The sequence below is a fragment of the Anabrus simplex genome, chromosome 4 (assembly GCF_040414725.1).
Source record: "Anabrus simplex isolate iqAnaSimp1 chromosome 4, ASM4041472v1, whole genome shotgun sequence".
Classification (NCBI taxonomy): Eukaryota; Metazoa; Arthropoda; class Insecta; order Orthoptera; family Tettigoniidae; genus Anabrus; species Anabrus simplex.
This window is the reverse complement of record NC_090268.1, coordinates 379821675-379842348: the sequence shown is the minus strand read 5'-3', so window position 1 is coordinate 379842348 and position 20674 is coordinate 379821675.

Below are 20674 nucleotides of genomic sequence, written 5' to 3'. Positions count from 1 at the left end.
CTATAATCCTGCGGGACACAATTCCAGCACCTTGGTGTCTTAGAAAACTGTGCATGTATATTTTAGTGGAACGTAAAACCATTATTATTATTATTATTATTATTATTATTATTATTATTATTATTATTATTATTATTATTATTATTATTATTATTACTGTATCGGGAGGTACACCTCAACCCCGCACATTTAAAAAAAAGCGCCTTAAGGAACTCTGTCTATCGAACAACTCGCGAAACTGCTAATACATAAAGTTAGATATTGTTCAGAAGATGTCATTATTGAATAATTGAGAAGTTGGTTATTTCAAAGTTTCGTAAACTAACTGGATTTCTTGTTTTATTTTGGTCTACATCAAGAAGTTTGAACTTTTTTCATAGATGTCCCTACTATAAAAACTGAGGTCATGCACTCTGGTGCAAGGTGAAATAATTAATAAATAATAAATAAATAATTAATGAGTTAAAGAAGTTTTGTGTTTATAGGTTTTCTCAACTAAATTAACTTTCATTTATTTTGGTACTCAAGGTTTGCAACACTTCCTTCTCATCCCGCCAGCTTTTGAATCTGGCCAAATCAGCCAATCACAGGCTTCTTGTAGGTTTTTGGTGTAACCAATAAAAATGAGGGGGTGTGTCCGGATTTAGTCCAGAACCTTCTCGAACCCTCCCCTGCGGCTTTTCCGAGTTACCTTGTCTTATTGATCGTCGGATTTCTGAGTGTGTGTGTTAAGATAGGAGGCGGGTTGCCTCATTCTTCTGCAGGCAGAACATCAGCCCAGGTAATGGCCACCAGTTTTATATCTCTGTAGCTACCTCCGCAGACTTACACGAGGGGAAGGTTCTAATTTCTAACTATGTAACCACCTGTTTTCTCAAATGTAAACTTTCTTTCGACTAAAGTAAAATTTCTAAAAGACTTAAACTGTAAATCGGAAATAGAGAGTGCGTTAACCTCTCGAGTTCCCCTTCAATCTATCTTGAGGTGACTACGATTTTGTAATCGTTTTTCTCCTGTAAATTACCAAGTAACTAGTTCTTCTAGTCACCTCAGTAGTGTGGGTTTAGCCTCTGCATCATCGGGCCGCAAGCCCAAGTAGGGTTTGAAAACCGAGTTTTTAAGGAGCGCAAGTGTGCGCCTCCGTCCGTTTTGATTTTGGGCCGGTAAGATTAACCTGTTCTTCTTTTTCACGAAGGCCCAGTAGTTCGGGTAATATATACCCCTGTATACAAAATCGTAAGATTTTGTGTAAGGTTGCCTTGAGTAGGCTGTAAGGAATTGGGAGCCAGTCTCCTTTGTTGAATTCGGAGAGCTTGTAAACGCTTTCTAGTTTTTGTGTGATACTGAGTGGTACATTTGGAAGCCCCTAAATTTGTAAAGGTTGGAGCAAAGTGCTCTGAAAGTTTGTGTCTAATTAAACGCTACATCGGCGTCAGAACTGTTCAATTGATCAGTCACTACTGATCTGCATTTAGGGCAGTCGCCCAGGTGGCAGATTCCCTATCGTTTTCCTAGCCTTTTCTTAAATGATAGCAAAGAAATTGAAAATTTATTGAACATCTCCCTTGGTAAGTTATTCCAGTCCCTAACTCCCCTTCTATAAGCGAATATTTGCCCCAATTCGTCCTCTTAAATTCCAACTTTTCTTGATATTGTGATCTTTCCTACTTTTAAAGGCACGCTCAAACTTATTCGTCTACTGATGTCTTTCCACGCCATCTCTCCACTGACAGCTCTGAACATAACACTTAGTCGAGCAGCTCGTATTTTTTTCTCCCAAGTCTTCCCAGCCCAAACTTTGCAACATTTTTGTAACGCTACTCTTTTGTCGGAAATCGCCCAGAACAAATCGAGCTGCTTTTCTTTGGATTTTCTCCAGTTCTTGAATCAAGTAATCCTGGTGAGGATCACATACACTGGAACCGTACTTACTTACCATTTGGGGTCTTACCAGAGACAAATATGCTCTCTCCTTTACATCCTTACTACAACCCCTAAATACCCTCATAACCATGTGCAGAGATCTGTACCCTTTATTTACAATCATATTTATGTGATTACGTCAATGATGATCTCTCCTTATATTAATATCTAGGTATTTACAATGATCCCCAAAGGGAACTTTCACCCCATCAAGGCAGTAATTAAAGCTGAGAGGACTTTTCTTATTTGTGAAACTCACAACCTGACTTTTAACCCCGTTTATCATCATACCAATGCCTACTGCCCATCTCACAACATTATCGAGGTCATTTTGCAGTTGCTCACAATCTTGTAACTTATTTATTATTCTGTATAGAATAACATCATCTGCAAAAAGCCCATTTGCAAAATTCCCTATTCTGGTGTTTTCTATTTCTTGTCCCAAATTTGCCATTGTACCTGATACATTGGTTTTCCTTCACTAAGTGACGAATGTTCTTAAGTTTGAGATCTGAAAAGAAATATAACCTTTATTTAAAGTTTTAAATTAATTTTGGATATCGTAGTTAGACCCACTCAAGCCCACACCTTCCTTCATCTCTCTCTGTTCCACGGATAACCCCGGAACAATTATTATTATCATTATTATTGAGAGGTGAACAATTGCTCACAAACTATATGCAAACAAACAAACAAACAAACAAACAAACAAACAAACAAACAAATGATGGATTTTAGCTTATCCGATACAAGTGTTACGGTATGTTTCTCTAGTTATATACGCATCAAATTCAGGCAGAAAATGGGTTTAGGGTACTTCTCAAGTTGACCTGAGGTATCCTACTGGCGAGGAACCCGTGACTTTAAAATAGTTGTTGAACTGGCCAATAAGCAGAGGTGAATACTGTAAACTTGACTTCGGCAACGTTACTGATAGTTCAAAAATCCAGTTCTGGCCCTTCAGGCAAGCAACTCATTCTTGAAAACATCCTAGGGATATGGGCTACGAATTTTAGGTAAATAAAATATACTAAAATATGAGAATATCGTCGCTGCCGGAACAAAATCTCCTATGTGAAATATTTTAGCTTAGAACTTTGGCCGGTAAGATTTGGTCATCTAAGGTCCAATATTGTGTGAATATTGTCAAGGCATTCTCGCTCATGCTGTATGTGCTGCGGGTCAGTATATCTCCAAAAATATTATCACTAGGGAGGTTTTGTTCCGGCAACGACGATATATTATTCATTTATTCCTAAAAATTACAGTCCTTTTCTTAGTCATCGTTATCCGGTCGATTAGATTAGCAGTATTGCCTTTCTCTACCACTACGAGCGCAATGCAGATTTTCCCTTAAGCCCTTATAAATAGGTGTGGACATGTTTCAAAAGATTAAAATACACCTAAGGATATTGAACCAAGGAACACATTACAGGAAGAATAATTATGCAAATAAATTAATTTGTCTAAGATTTGAATAAAAAAGTAAACGAGTAAAGAAACAAGCGCTTTTAGGCTGTTTTCCTAGAACTTTATTTAGGCCGGAAGTGATCTTCGAAATTTTTTATTTTTATTTTAGTTTGATAGATATATCCAAGACTCATGATTTCAAATCTTTCCGGGCCCTTTCGCCCTTCATCTTTTGACAAAATTGAGAAAATTGTTTAATTTTACGTTTTGCATGGTACTAGCTACTTTGTCTGCTATGAGATGTTTTTAACATTTAAAATGGACTTTATTGGGTTTGATAAATAGTCTGATTTCTCAACAGAAATCACCGTCTTAAACTTCAAAAGCTGCGACAGTGGTGAACTTGTTCAGGCAGTAAGCCTATTTTCTTTTAAATATCGAATTTAAGTAATTTTATTTTAGTACGGTTCAATATTTACAAAATGTCACATTTAGCTTCTCATTCACTTTTTCACTTCCTTGCTGTTGCACTCCCATACATTTTACCTCGTCTCTGTGTATTTATGTTAAAATTCTCTATAAATATAATCGAACTTTGAAAATATATTGAACATTGTTTTCCTTTAACTCACAGCATATATACTGTACCAAACGATGCACATTTACAACTCGCAGTTTTCTTCATCACGAAATTATACATTGTATATAATGCCTGTATGTGACCTCACAGTTACGGATAACTTCGTAACATCAAAGGAATTCATTCCATACAGGGAAGTGAGCTCGTGTACGAGAAACTAAAGTTTGTTCACATGACCCTCACGTACGTAAAATCCACACTGGTGGGTAAGCATACCCATGATATAAAGCCTTATACTAAGCTCCTGATCTACAGTCGACTTTCGTTGGAGCTCGGTGTAGCTAAGTGGTGCAGAGTATAAAGCACACAACCTTTCAACAGATGACAACCTCGAATCTGTTCTGAGGCTAACATGTACACAGAATATGATTCCAAATATATAGATACTTTTGTTACGGGTACAATTAAAAGAAAATATTAAATTTAGTAACTTAGAAAAATAGAGTTTCTTGATTTCCAGACAAAATGTAAGGTTAATCTGGAAAGAGCCGAACAGCTCTTTTACGAATAACGTAATTAGAACGTTTACAATACGTAAATTATATTTTCGGTTTGATTTCTTTATGTACAGTAGACCTTAGCTTCTTCTTCCTTCATCGTATCCTTCTTCCTGGCGCTTTGCAATCTGAACTTGAAGTGGATTTGGTCCAGCTTTACGGTCGAATATTATTCCTAACGCCAAACCTATGCGTGTGGAGGTATATGTTCACTATTGCGTCTTTTGGTGGTGTGGACGGATAGAAGTGTATTAGAAGAATTAGCTATACGCAGTTAAAATTCTCGACCCGACCGGGAGTTCAACACAGGGCCCTCTGAAATGAAGGCTAGTAAGCCGGTCATCCAGCCAAGGAACCAGACAATTATACCATTACCATCAGTAAATAATGTTTTAGTTTTGATGGTTTATTTGGTGTCTGTAATGACAAGTATCTATATAGGCTATTAAAAGATTTACTAAAAGCAGCTTTGGCAAATCCATCCGTCCGTTCTACTGGACTGATTTGCTTCATTTTAGTATTATTCTCTCCGAAATTACCTGCCGGTGAATCACGAGTCACTGATAGGTCTCTAAGTTAAACAACCTTTGAGAAATAATAAAATCAATTCATTAAATGATCACTGCAACGCTTTCATTAATATTTTTTAATATTCTGATGTATGTGATTTTCAACCTTCGTAATGTCATTGCATGCAGCCATGTTTGATTTCTACCCCTGAAGCCAGAGAGTATACACTTCCTCTGATCATGGGAGAATACTATTGCCTACTAGATACTCATTGATTCTCTAACCTTTAGCAGCTTCCGAATATATTCAACAGATGGCAGAGCATTCCCTGTAACTTACATGCTGCTAAGAGAAAAAAGTCTACGTACAAACACACCCCATCATGACTTATGTGGGAACACCTATCGAAGGATAACCTGCCTACACTAGAGAGAGTAAAGGCCATGTATATTTGAAAAGTTCTCTGCCAGGCAAAATACGCTCCTTCGAGATAAACGTATGAGCTCACAAGACAACCATTCCATACAGAATTGCAATTAAAATCACCAATGCCTTCTACGACACAATACCAAAATTTACATCAAGAACTGAAGAATACAGAAGCGAATACATGGATAGATTTTTACCAAACAGACGGCATGATGACGTCAGAACGGATGAATTCTGACTATGAATTGCGGCATACTATAACGCGCTTCTCATTAAATATTTGTAAAATCATTCAAGAGGGCAGGTAAAACAATATCACTAAGACAAGAATACCGAGACGAGTTATCTGACCTATTGATATCAAATGCCGCGGTGTTCTAGTTTGTGATTATTTTATAATGCTAACTACAAATACTGTACTGAATTAGAGTATTTTAAATGAATAATTAGTAAATTACGCTCCTTCTTTTGTAGCTTACTCATGTTCCTGTCACTGCACTGTCACGAAAGTCCCACAAATGAAGTGAGATACCTGTGTGCACGTCACGCTGAACGCTTGAGAGCTGGGTCAAAAGGCCCAAGATTGATGCTCACTGCTTTCTCATTATCATTTTCATTAGGAAGATCAAAATAGATAGCGAGGACAAACGAATCATTACCGTCAACGAATATCGCCGAAGTGTATGAATAGTCCTACGAGTACTTGGGCGCTACTTAAAAGAAGCCCTCGAAATTTAATACAGAAGGTGGGATTGAAAATTGTAGTACTTTTGGAAAATACCATATCATATCTGCGACTTTCAATTTGGTACTCCCACATTTTCCTGGAGTTAACACGCCGGAAAGGTATTGTGCATAGTTACAATTATTAAAGGAATTATTGCGGATTCAATTCGTCCTACGGCTGCCGCTAAACAGCAAGAGACCGGGCGAGTTCGCCGTGCTGTCAGGGGCACGCAGCTATGAGCTTGCATCCGGGAGATAGTGGGTTCGAATCTCACTGTCGGCAGCCCTGAAGGCGATATTCCGTGGTTTTCCATTCTCAAACCGGGCAAATACTGGGGATGAACCTTAATTAAGGCCACGGCCGCTTCCTTCCCATTCCTAGCCCTTTCCTCATCGTCGCCATAAGACCTGTCTCTGTTGGTGCGACGTAAAGTCACTAGCAAAAAAAACGGCAAGAGAATCATTGTCTCCTAGTCTACTTCTACGATTAAGATTTCAGCGACATAACTTGTTACGTAATTCCCCCGACTTTAACCGAAATGAACATCAGCGAGATCATCTCAATGTCGCGTTCGCTCCAGTATTCCTCCGCCATTTACCCTAGAGCAGCTGTTGGATGGCGTTAAGGCAGCGTAACTGTAACTTAGATACCTGAGACGTCCTATCAGTCTCTTACCATGTCATTGCCAACCCATCTATCTGTTCTCACATGCCGGTAATTCTAGACCAGGGCCTCTCAAACGCCCAAAATCTCACGCGTGCAAATCGAGGCGCAGGAGCTCCGTGCACTGTGCTTCGGTGCCGCTCGGGTTGGTTCGGACCAACGCTTCCTCTCTGGGTTACTCGGCTAAGCTTGGCTCAGCTCGGCTCTACTCGGCGCAACTCAGCTCGGATTTGGAGCGCCACGAAGCAAGTGCGGAAGAGGGAGACAGGGGGAGCAAGCGAGACAGGCTTGAGGAAAGAAAGAGTAAGCGCTATTGCTCGAAATAGAGGAGTGGGAGGTCTGCACTCTGGTCAACCAAGCGAAGCCGTTTTTTGCACCGTGCAGAGTGCATGCACCCTGAGAGGCCCTGTTCTAACGTTAGCTGGTGATCGGTAATAATGTGAGTAGTCTCTGTATTTCCTACAACGTAAAGTGTATCATTTCGTTCTAATGCTATATCCCTCGGTAAAATCAACTTGTCCCAAAAAATGTACAACAAACTTCCTTCAATAATTTTTAAACTGTAAATGGTAGTAAATTTAACAACTGCGTTGATAAGAAGGAGGTACAAAGAGTCTACAATAATTTTTAAACTGTAAGTGGTAGTAAATTTAACAACTGCGTTGATAAGAAGGAGGTACAAGGAGTCTACAATAATTTTTAAACTGTAAGTGGTAGTTAATTTAACAACTGCGTTGATAAGAAGGAGGTTCAAAGAGTCTACCCAAATAGCTTTCAAAGTTAGACTGCGAAATAGATAGCGGTGAGCGTGTCCGCCATCTTGTGGTGGAATCTGACCTCAGAGCGTACGTGAAAATTAGTACAACTCGAGACTACAACATATCGTATACTGCAAAGTGCCGTTCGTTTTGCATACGTAAGATCTACCGATATGTATATTTTTCTTTTTGGCGTACCATATACTGCAAATACCGGGAGGTAGTAGTGGTGGTAATTGTTGTTTTAACAGAAAGTACAATTGGGCAGCCACTCTTTTTTAACACTAATCGAAGGGAAGAAATGGAAGGGGTCCAACATTTCGAAAAATGAAGGTATCGGCCAAGGCCACGAAGGGTATGAAAATGAAAGACTCCCTAAGCCTCCACCCATAATACTGTGGGGGTCGGAAAAGAACAAGCATTGGCCACGGTAGGTCGGGTAGGATAGATGAAATGAGTAGCCTGGCACAAGTAAGTGCAGAAAATGCCAGGACTCAGCTAAGGATCGTCGAGGCATCATTGCTGGCATGGAAGAAATCTGCATCCAGTCTTCGAAGCCACGTCATGATGAAATGCTGAACGGCCGTGTCGTCGTTGAATCTCTTACCACCCAGGTGCTTCTTCAACTGTCCGAAGAGATGGAAATCACTGAGTGCCACTTTGAGGCTGAAGTCAGAATATTCCAGTACTTCCCACCGGAAGTTCAGTGACAATTCACGCGTGCTATTGGCTGTGGACTGGCATTGTCGTGCAGCAACACGTTGCCTGTTGAGAGATGTCCAGGTCGTTTTCTGTGAAGTGCTAACCTTAAACTCCCCCATGTGTCACAGTAACTGGCAACATTCACTGACAAAATCTGCCATCATGCCTTGGTGTACCGCAGGAACAAGTGCTTGAACAAGAATGGTGAATGGCAATGCGCACCAGTGCCCTAATACTGTGCATCCTTACTATTGACAGAACCAGTAGGCTACGCGGTTTGTGTCACGTATCTGTTAGCTTGCATGCGGGAGGTAGTGGGTTAGAACCCCGCTGGAGGCATCCCTGAAGGAAGTTCTCCGTGGTTTCCAATCTTCACATTAGGCAAACTGTAGGGCTTTCTTCCTAATTCTAGCCCTGTCTTATCACATCGCCACGATAAGACCTGTTTGTATCAGTGCGACGTAAAACAAATATTTATCCTTCTATTTGCCTCTAAAATAAAATATTATAGTGTGAACTCTTATCTTATTAAGCGCCTTTGCGTAGATTTTGCAGATATCTAATTGTCTCTATCTAGTCAACCGTGATGTACGATTTCAAAAAGTGCTTCCAAAGAGATATTTTATAATGGATTAATGCTTGGCTTTATAAATTATATAATTAAATCGCCGTTACCTAGAGCCAGTAGACATTCCACTCCTCTGGAAAGGTTAGTGCTTCTTCTGCCCTAGTTGGCACGTTACTCAGAATTTCATTAACATAAAGTTTCATTCTGAAGTACAGCTAATGTTTGAAGGACATGCAACTTTGTTCGACTTTCAGAGCCGTATAATTATAATTCTCTCTAAGAGGAAATTTGTTGAAAGCTTCTAGATCACTTCAGGTCTACCATCTACCAGCATTTCAGTCACCTAGGTTCAGCTTGTGTCCTGTTGCTTAGTAGGCACTGTGTCCTCCACTTGTGCCATGCGTGATGGCATCGACGCGTATAAAGCGCGAATGGCGTCCTGAGGTATAGCCATCCATGCTGCATTCACCGTGTTCCACAGTTCATCTTTGGTGGTTGGCACTGGGTCACAGCGCCGCATCCGTTGTTTCACCATACCCACACATTTTCGACTGGCGACAGGTCCGGTGATAGGGTGGGCCAGGGCATCAGTCTGACATCCTGTGACAACAATAAGGCACGTGTTCGTGCAGCAACATGTGGTCGCGCATTTTCGTGCTGAAATAAGGCGTCTGGGGTGTCGTGCAGAAATGGTATGGTTACGGGTCGCAGTGTGTCATTCATGTAGGTCAAACTGGTCACAATGCCCTGGTCACGCACCAACTGTGATTTGTGGTTGTACCCAATAACACCCCACACCATAAGGCCTTGAGTTGGCCCTGTATGACTTGTGCGAATGCAGTCAATGTGATACCTCTCCGCCTGTGTGCGGAGAACCAAAATGCGGCCATCATTTACAAACAAACAGTACCTGGATTCGTCCAAAAATCTATCTTCTGCCATTCCTGTCCCCAGTGACGTCGTTCCATACACCATTGCAGTCTAGAATGTTTTATGCACATTAGTCAAAGGTAGCTGGAGAAGTGGACGACGCCCCGGTAACCCAGATCGTAATAAACGGTGACGGACTGTGACTCCTGATAGTGTACGATGTGTTACACTGTTCCACTATTACGCCAGAGCCGGGAAGGACGCAGATCTGTCTTGCAATGCCATTCGGATGAGGTGTCGATCTTCTCGGGGGTGGTCGGGGTGGTGCGATCCGACCCCATCTCGTCGTGTTCTACGGTCTTCTGTGAACCTTTCTGTACACACCCGTTGCACTACCGACACACTTCGTCCCACACGAGCAGCAGTTTCCCGGATGGAGCATCACGTTCTCTCATGCCAATAATGCGCCCTCTTTCAAACTCACTCATTTGACGGTACGGTTCTCGCATATGTCTGCGAAGCATCCTGCACGTCTGCTTAAGTTACACTGATCCATTATCTTCGGTTTATAGCGACAACAAGAGCCGCAGTCACATCTTACCAGTCGGTGGTGGTGCGCAGAGATATTGATGTGAACCTTGAACCCAAGGTCCGACATGGTTCAAATGCTAATCATGTCTTCATAACATATGGCCTGTGAATATGAACTTCCTATCTCTAGTTTTTCAAGCTTTTCTAGTTTTTACGAGCATGAGTGATGATGATGATGATTATTATTATTATTATTATTATTATTATTATTATTATTATTATTATTATTATTATTATTATTATTATTTATTGTTACCGTGTTTTAGTGGTAGGTAGAGGTGAAAGAAGGTGCGGGCGTGAACGGGTCTCAAACTACTGAATCAGAGTTAATGTAAAATTTAACAAGGTTATATTTTCTTTTCAAAAACAAAGAAATAACAAGCATGGCAGGTACAAAGTAACAAGTCCAAAGGGTAGTTACAATATTTACAGGATTTGGGCTTCGCGCCCTGACTTCACAATGCTTGGGCAATCAGCTCAGTTTTACCCCAAACACAAGTTTCAACAGAGGGGCAGAAAACCCCATTCATGCCTAGGAGTCCTTGCTCCAAATTACACTGAAAAGCCTCCACGAGGCATACAACACTCAGTTTTCAAAAGAGCCACACGCTCTCAACTTTAAGCCTCTCAAAGGCCACACCAAACTCCACCTTCGAGTTGTCCTCACTGGACATAGACACAGGGGTAAAATACCCAACCTACTGAGGTCTATTAAATGAAAAGGGGCAATTACATGACCTCTAAAATAACAATTTGAGAGGAGGCGATCTGCACTCCTAATACACTTGTTTTTAAAACCTAATCTGGCTCTAGGCCACTAATGCAAGGGCTAATCCCATACTACAGAGGTGACTTTAGAAAAGAGCAATTTGTTTTACGTTAACGAAGAATAGGTTGAGAAAATAAGTTCACCTCAAAACAATGTGAGTGGGAGCTCGAGAGGGTTAGCACTCTCTATCCCAATATGCAGCTTTAAAAGAGAATAGATGAAAAGATTGGTTACATTTTAGGAAAAGGTTACATGGTGGAAACGCTTCGAACCCGCTCCGAGAGTTAAACAGCCAACCTAGCAAGAAAAGAAGTTATTAAGAGGCCATTACCTGGTGTTGAACAGCTGGAGAAGAAAGAGGCGCATCCCGCCCCCTGCTATGTACTTTACACACTGAAAGATGGAACAGAAGTGGCCCGGAGACCCAAAAATCAGCAGTTTAAATACTCTCGCGGAAGGTTCTAGGCGTTTTAGGGAAGAGAACACCCGCCCACAATCACTTTATTGGCTAGGGTACAGAAACATATCCAAGTTGGGGGAAGATACATCGGATTGGTCGGAAATTACTAAAAGAAATTCGGGATTGGATAAATCTAAAACAAGGGGAAAAAGAGGGGTATACAGCCAACTTAAACAATAACAGAAAGAAATTTAACAAGAAACAAACTTTTGAAATAAGAACTTCTCCAAAAAAAAAAGTTCTTTCACTCCGCACTAGGGTGCACTATTGTTGATCTTCAGTAGTGTCCTCTAGAAGAGAAAGTTCACACTTCTTACTACAAGCAAAACAAAATACGTCGAAAATGACACAGTTCAAAAACTCCAAATTTTCCACGTAGTGACATCTTCTGAGAAACTTGAAAATTAATACCATCAATAAGGTTCAGAGTTCCTCCAGCAGAGGAGTTTCAATTGGCGCACATTTTAAATTAGCGGCGTGGAGGTGTACCGCCCGGTACAATTATTATTATTATTATTATTATTATTATTATTATTATTATTATTATTATTATTATTATTATTATTATTATTATTATTATTATTATTATTATTATTATTATTATTATGAGATAGGCTCTATATGAAAATTCTTCGCAATTCTCATCAGCAGTTGGACGGAAAAAGCATGCACTGCTTTTGAGAAGAGCAGTATTCGAGCCTCCCCAATATCATAAATCTTCAGAGCTTACGAGCTCCCTATTGTAAATTTGTTGAGCTTAGGAATAAAAATGTCCATATGTTTTTTAGCAATATTTAAACTTTGTTTTAGACTATGCTTTGTCCAGTCATTTACATCTCACACATCCTTCTCTCTCAAGACCACGCAAACTCCGATATCGGTGATTATTATTATTATTATTATTATTATTATTATTATTATTATTATTATTATTATTATTATTATTATTATTATTATTATTATTATTATTATTATTATGAGATAGGCTCGATATCAGAATTCTTCGCAATTTTCATCAGCAGTTGTAATAACCTTGAAGGAAAATGCACTCACTGGTGTTGGGAATAGCAATATTTTTATTGATATCATCGGCTTTCGAGCAAACTCGAGCCAAGTAGGCCTATACATCACAGACACTACTCTCAAAGAGAGCAATGAGAACCAAACTGAATAAGTAGAATCAGAGCAAAACTATATGGAGTTTTTAGATCCACAGAAACGTATCTTCCTCTTCCAACTTTCAAGATAGTCAAAATAAGAAACACAGGAGCAGTTATTTTCATGACAGATTTAAGGGACGTATTCCGATGCGACTATTGTGCTACCTTAACACAAGGTTCTTATGGAACACTGCTATGTTTCATATTTGAAGTTTTTATTATATTATCTGATCTACGTCTGGGTTTACCATAGACACAGAATTTTAGGACAGTGCATGCACGAACTACAAATGTCTTGAGAATTTTTAGAAAAAATAAAAAACAAAGCAATATTATCTCCGTACAGACCATGAAGGCCCTTCGACGGGTGAAGGTAAGAGATTCCACTAACTGTAACCTAGGCACTTAGTATGTTAGAGTGGTACTCCCGGCCGTCTTTGCACCCACGAATTAATCTGGCATTCATTTTTGGTGTAGGCTGAGTGAATCTCAGCACCGTGTGCACCTCCGGAAGTGTAAATCTTGTTTCTTTTCTTTTTCGAATTCATATAGGGGTATTGAACCCACGTCCTTGAGGGTGAACCGAATACGCCTTCACCGCCTCGCCAGGCACCCTCTATATTAAAAAAAACAGTTACGGTATATAAGTCCACAATAGGTAACACTATCAAGTATTGTATAGGCCTAAATGGTTCTTCAGATTAGCCACTGTGTGTTTAATTATCACTGTTATGATTTATCCTTGGATGCCCATCTCTTTGGTATAATACCACGAGCTCCAAGAAATAAACCAGTCACAGTTATCTACCTCATATTCTATTATTTAGATTTCTAAATGTGATTAGCTGCCATCCCCGGAGGCCTGGGCTCGATTCCCGGGTCTGCCCCAAAATCTGAAAATTGGCACGAGGACTGAAACGGGTTCAACTCAGTCTCTGGAGGTCAACTGAGTAGAGGGGTTCGATTCCCACCTCAGCGACGCTCGAAGTGGTTTTCCGTGACTTCCCCACTTCTGCAGGCAAATGCCGGGATCGTATCTCACTTAAGGCCACGGCCGCTTCTTTACCTCTTCCTTGTCTATCTTCTCCAGTCTTCCCATCCAGCACAAGGCCCCTGTTCTGCATAGCAGATGAGGCCACCTTGGAGAGGTACTGGTCCTCCACCCCGGTTTATCCCCGATCTAAAGTCTCGCCCTCCAGGACACTGCCCCTGAGGTGGTAGGAGTGAGATCACTCTCTGAGTCCGAGGGAGAAACCTACCCTGGAGGGTAAACGGATTAAGAAAGAAAGAAATATTTATAGATACTGTATTCCGAAGATCCGTCTAACTGTAATCAATATTTATGTTTTAATGCGTAGAAGGAAATTTATTACTTTGAAAGTAATCAACCCGTTGCAATAATAAAACATACATACATACATACATACATACTGCACCCGCCCACCTCCTGAGTCCCAGACTAGCATTTATCTCAGGGGTGATCAGTTCGAAAACGAATAAAAAAATTTTATATCAAAAAATATATATATATCGGCGTATCAAATGAACACAGGGATGAACGGGGCATGAAAATTTAAGGCTACGGGGAACGACTCATTCATGGATACAAAATTCTGACTCCACAATAGGACTGGGAAGTGACAACTTAAATTCCATGGGCATACTGGACTAACTACAATAAAAAGATATGGAAGCTGTTTCCTATTGAAATTGCAATGAGGAGCAATTTATTCACTTATTTTGCATACTACACATGATGACAAATTTACATTGGGACACTTTTAATCCTGAAAAATAAATGACATAATATTTGGATTTTACCTCACTACTCTGGTAGTGTAAAACATCTGGTGAATTCGTCCCAATTGGTTACTGGGGATCGAATTCACATCCGTATGATTGGACGTTTCACCGCTGGAGATCTTCTTTCGGCGACGAAGGCACGACAGTAACTTTTTACTGTCGTCTCCTCGTTCCGTTTGGACATGAGACACTTCCGGTATGTACATTCTGGTGAGCCGGACACCCACCGTAGAAAATGTTATCGCCTCGAAGAAACGGGAATTTATAATACGGACAAACTCTAGCCCATTATTTCCAGATTCACAAACACACCAGGTAGAGTTCATTAACTCAAAAGCTACTTTAATATTTACACTTGTCAATACGACAAGACGTACGGAAAGGTTCATTACTATGCTCTGACCCTGCAAACATGTGCCGTCCGAGGGTTATTTACGTATCTACCGCTATCTCCCCGTGAAAACCCAACATCTGGTTCAGAGCAGTTCGACACAGGATGACTGTCCCTAGCATATCCTCCTATTATTATTAGATAATATCATTACCATTCTTTATCTGATCATTAGCATATACTCTGACTACCATCAATTAATTTTATTATTATCATTAATTTCAATTATAATCCGGTATTTGATTATTATCATTTGTCATCCGGGATGATTATATGCCAACCCTTGCCGGCGTTTCAAACGAGGGTCGTTCTTACTCCTAATTTATCCGCACAATATAATGATCAGCTTCCTCATAAATATTTTTATTATTATTATTATTATTATTATTAACATCATTATTAATAGTGGAAATCGTGATTATCGTAACCCGTAATCATCCTCGCTATAATACTTCAACTTCTCGCTCTTATTATTTTCATCAAAAAAATAAAATAAAAAAAGTACCTTCATTGGTTATTCTTCTTCTCCTTCTTCAAATATTTTATTTTTTATTATTATTATTAGTTAAAATTCTCAAATCTTTCATTTCATCTCCCAACATCATTATTATGTCCAAAATATATACAAAAAAATTTAATTCTTCAAAAAAAAGTAGCTTAGTTTTTATAAATTTTATAATTATTATTTAAAAAAACTTAATTTTGCCTGTTACACGGTAGTCCACTCTTAATATGTTTAACGCATAACCCCTTTTACAATTCCGATTTATCTTGGCACTAAGCACTTGATTTAAGACAAGATTCACTTGGAGTATGATCATTGTTATTATTATTATTAAAAATGGAAAGATGATATTTTAATTTCCACTCTTTAGAATTTAGTCACATATGTTAAATCCCGTTATGAACCACTAAGATCTGCTTTATATTGGTCGGGACAACACGGTATTCGGGACCGTACCTTCAGTTTCGTACTGCCGTTAATTTTATATGGGGACACCTGTCCTCCCAAGACACATCTCACAACCTATGGCACATCGCGGCTGGGCAAATACCTCCAATGCCGGCGATTGCTAAACTATTCCTTCAAATTTGAAGTCCATTTCCTTTCATCGGAACTCTTCAAACATTTAATTCATAAATTAATCCTCGGTGCGTGGATTCTACCACTAATAACACCGGCATATGCATTTATATCATCTTAGGCCTTGAGATTCATCTATTTCATCTTTACAAACAATACGGCTCATTTTATTTCACGCCGGATTTTCGTCCCTCATGACTTCCAACTCTAAATATGGGCTCAAATCATTCTGGGCTTTTAACATATCGTGACCATCCTAATTCACGTGCCTATATCGCTTTTAAACAAAATTTTAATGGTTAAATTAAAGTCCAAAAACGTAAAATCAAAAATTTACGTAAAATCAAACTGACTACGCGAATGAAAGTCTTTAACGCTACATGTCATCTCCACTTTGATTATTATATTTGCACTGGCTAACTCGCGAAGCACCGTCATTATTATTATTATACTTTAACTTGCACACGCCCAAATATTATTATTATTATTATTATTACTTTATTTTCCTTTGTCGACTCACAAACATGATTATTATTAGTATTTTAATGACCTTCCGTACGCAACACAAATCTTCCATACTCTGGCTCTTTCATAACCTGGCTGTCTAATAGAAATTATTCCTAATTAAAATACAAATGATCACCGCAGTGAATGAAATTCAAATAAATGGGTTAGCACAAAAAAAGAATTTAACACTTGAAATGAACTTAATTCAAAGTATTATAAACAGCATGCATTAATTGAAAGAAATATATCCCATATTTACATTATATACAACAAACAAATACTCAAATTAATTAATCTAACCCATTATTACGTTAATATAAATTAATTCGTCCGTCTAACAAAAAAAAATCATGGACTCTGGAAGCGGACCATGTTAAGGTACCATAATTAATTTACACTGAACCCCGTTTTGTCGCGATAACATTCCCCAATATCAAAATTGTGTACTCATTCCTATGTAGAATTCCATTGTCTCGTAGCGGAGGAGATATAGGCCTTACGGCCCCATGGTGATCTACTCGTCCATCATGCCGCACAATACAAATTTAACACCATAAAACACTTCTGGGTGACTACCCATGATTAATACCTTATTACACTATTTTACACAGGAATACTAATAACAAAGAAAACACTTATAGGTGCTCCTAGACCCCTGACACTCGCACAATATACTCTTCGTATACGCCCGAAACACACGTCGTGACACATTACGACGAAATGTCGTTCATTTGAACAGGCGCGTATCGCGTCTTCAACCGGCACTTCCTGGTTTATTTTCAAGCCGTCTTGATCATCGCCTAGCTCCTATAATTCCCTGCTCGGAGAGTTATTCACCGTCTATCTTGAGGTGTTTACTTCAGGCTCCGCACACTGCCTTCCAAAGGTACTATCGGCGTTCCGTTAGTTATTTATTATTTAAACACATGACATTCATTAAATTCAACATACAATTGTACTGATTATACACACTCGGTACTATGGATAATTTCACTGTTCGTATTCATTCTCCTAATAATTCACGTACTTTCAGCTCTAATTGACTTCGAATACGTCCCGAGGTACTGACTTACGGATTCAACGTGTCAGAGTCTCAACTACTCCATTACGACGGTCACAACTGGTGACTTCCAACGACTGGGTACTGGTAAGAACTGCGTGATGTGAGGTCCGCTTCTGGACTTTTATGGACGATACGGTTTCCCACCGGGGTCATCTGCGGTCATTTCCTGGAGAGGGGGGTTGGTTATCCTAAATCGGCATAAGCAGGCGGATTTGGATCTCCTGCTTTATCCCACTTAATACACTGGCGATACACATTCATGTGTCGTATTCTGAACTCCTATCGTTCGGTGATCATGGAAATATCACTTAATTTCTGTCCTCCACCTTTCGCGCGCTAACTCGGCGTCCCTGATGGCGTGCTCATCTCGACCAATGGCGAGATAGCGTGGGTCATTTCCACGAATTCATTACTTTAATTTATTACGATTACCATTATTCAACATGGGAACGATATCACAAAAATCCCCTCTATTCAATTATGTGGTTGGAATAATTTAATTATTGTTATCGGAGAAGCTAACTGGAGTTCACTCTGAATTTTTCTTATGTTGGTTTATCTGCGGGCCTGTGATATATTTTCTCATTGGTCAACACCGTTTCGGTTAGTTTGAAATCTCTCCCTTGAAACGTGACCACACCAAACGCCTCGGGCGTGGAAAAACTGGCACGTCACATTCTCGGTATTGGTGATGCATCTGCTCGGCCTTGGTCCGACATATATACTCTTCTACTTCCTGGTAGTCATTATTCTGTTGTTGTGAGCTCTAGATTTAATCCTCTTATCTTCTGACCAGGAAACCTTTTCCCCCTAATGACAAGCTTATTGTGGCGCCGGACAGTCGCGATCACGGCTGGCTTATGTCGAAAATTTCCCCGTCCACACAAAACTGCCACTGTATTCATTTAATATTCCTATATATCTGTATTTCTCATATCAAAATCAAATCATGAAACTAGGGCCTATCTCATCAGGGTACAATACATACAAACATACTGCACCCGTCCACCTCCCGAGTCCCAGACTAGCATTTATCTCAGGGGTGTCGGTTCATTATTTAAATCATCAAATATAAATATAACGGCATAATAGAACATGGGGATGAACGGAGCAACTTAAAATTTAAAATGGGGAAGGCTCGATTGTAACTTGAATTTAAGGACTCCATGATAGGACTAGGAAGTGACTGTTACTTTAAAAAGGGCATTATCTAACTACAATAAAAAGATTATGAGAGTGGTTTCCTTTGAAATAATTTGCCAGAAGGAGCGGTTTATTACGCCATTTGACGTATAAAACTTTGATACACGTGGCAACAATATTTGAATTTACACACATGTTACATATATAAATCACTTGCCACACAGCAAGTGGTATCAATATCTTGCTGCGTTGCTTCTGAAATAAAATGACATTTTGGAGGTATAATTTACGGATCGATTCCATTTGAATCGAACCGTTACTCAAGGATATAGCTTCCTTCTATCGGGAGCCCGAGCATAACCCATGTTACGGTCGGCTTCCCGATTTAACTAAGATGATGTACTCCGGCTATGTACATTTTTCCGAGACCGGTACTCGGACTGGGTAATGTTTCTCGTGAAGTGCGAAAACTGGATTCCACGGACAGTTCCTATCTTACGATATCCAGCTGATGCCATACCAATGAATTAGCATTTACATTTATTTACATGTGATCTGAATTGTCACCAGTTAGCCTCAGTAGACTACTGACACAGATGAGATAACGAGAAGCGGTGGGAAATACCGTGCCAGTGACCCCCCTCGCATCGCGAGCGAAGTAAACAAACACGCAAGTATGACTGTCACATCGTCCCATACGGAAACCGTACAATAACGCGGTAAAAAAAATGATTCGAATATTATCACTCTCATTATTCAAACATACGAATAGAGGGATATCGTCACCAAATAATTTAATCCACAAAATTATCATCCTCGAAATTATTATTATTATTATTATTATTATTATTATTATTATTATTATTATTATTATTCAACGGTTCCTGGCACTGTCACGTTTGATTAATATCATCATTATTATGCGGGATGCAAACACAAATGGTTATTACTGTTATTATTATTATATCCCTCTCGTGATTATTATTATTATTATTAATTAATAGGTGACTCAAGATATTATTATTATTCACGTCACTTAAGAGGTTATTATTATTAATGGACCGGTCACTTCCGCCAAATTATATATATTAAGATATCGGTGCAATTACAAACAATTCACTGATCAACCAACGACATCATTACAGTTATTATTATGACAATTATTATTAATCCGACCGCGGTGATTTAACATCGTCCTTACATTGTTATTATTATCGGTTGCATATTCTCAATTAGATTCCCGTTTAACATCGTTATCAACGCTCAATTAATTAAGGCGGTCCAATCCTTTATCTGCAATATTTATTATTATTATTATCACGACATCATGATTGTCCTCACTCGTTATTACAATGAATACAATATACGACCATTTCTGTGGAATCTGAACTCTCATTATCCTTAGATCCGTTGTATCTCAACGAACAGCTGTGCAGTCTATTTATTTCGTACATGCTGTCACGGGTTCGAATTCTACCCGCTGCGTAACTCAGTATTTCTCTGTGACACTGCCCGTACATTTTACACTCATATCAATATCCTAAGTGTCTCTCGTACGGAATTTATTTTCCTCTCTATCTCAATATTCCTCGATTCATTTATTTATTCCTCACAGAATTATCAACTGACTTATTTATTCATTTCGGACATCGTACGACCTTTTATTATCTGACTGCAAATTCTTTCACATTTTCTATCTCATTTGGATCTATGCCTTAGTTCATTCTCCACAAATAATCGTAACATCTTGAAATTATATTTACCAAAATTTGACAATCATGGTCTCGTAATATTAGCACTACATGTTCCGGCTAATGAATCGCAACTTCAAAACGCGACATTTATACGTAAAAAAATATTGGACCGTAATTTAAACCACACGTTCATTAACATGTACGGATTATTAACACCGATCTACATTTGAATATTATTAATCGATCAAATTAAGTTATCACGCACTTTAATTCCAAATTAAAACGACCTCCCGTCATTAAATGATTCCCAAT